An 863-nucleotide genomic window follows, 5' to 3' on the forward strand; every position below is an offset into this window, starting at 1 on the left:
GGCCGGAAGTAATAAAACATTTTTTCTTAAAGTTGACATTAAGTCATAGAATGACACTTTGCATTAATACAATCCATGAAAATAAGGTCTGTTATGGGTTTCATATGAGGTGTGAAGCTAATGACCCAGTTATTTCATGCACTGATTTTACTGTGGGAGGAAGCCGGAGTACCCGGAGGTAACCTACGAGGTCACGGGGAGGACATGCGAACTCCACACAATTGTAGCTGAGATAGGCACCAGCGCCCCCCGCGACCCCAAAGGGAATAAGCGGTAGAAAATGGATGGATGGATGGATTGATTTTACTGTCCAAAGTGGGCGCGGCCGGAAGTAATAAAACATTTTTTCTTAAAGTTGTCATTAAGCTTAGAGGTGACAGAGCTTTTGCCGCTTCTGCTCCCAAGCTCTGGAACGACCTACCTCTGAGTGTTAGACAAGCCTCCTCTCTTCCTGTTTTTAAATCTCTGTTAAAAACATACTTTTATTCCTTGGCTTTTAACACTGAGTGATATCCATCCTGCAATGGCGCCCCATTATACACCTGCTGTGAACCTGTTTTTATGTTTTATTTATTTATTTTTTATCATGTTCTGTTTGTGTTGTGTTGTTTGCTCAGTCAACGTATTATCTTTTAACCTGCCCATTGTACAGCACTTTGGATACCCCTGTGGTATAAATAAAGTTGATTTGATTTGATTTGATAAGTCATAGAATGACACTTTACAATGATACAATCCATGACAATAAGGTCTGTTATGGGTTTCATATGAGGTGTGAAGCTAATGACCCAGTTATTTTTGGCACTGATTTTACTGTCCAAAGTGGGCGTGGCCGGAGAGAGCCTGCTTTAGGACCCGGCGGC

This window comes from Nerophis ophidion, linkage group LG04 (genome assembly GCF_033978795.1).
Source record: "Nerophis ophidion isolate RoL-2023_Sa linkage group LG04, RoL_Noph_v1.0, whole genome shotgun sequence".
NCBI classification, from domain to species: Eukaryota; Metazoa; Chordata; class Actinopteri; order Syngnathiformes; family Syngnathidae; genus Nerophis; species Nerophis ophidion.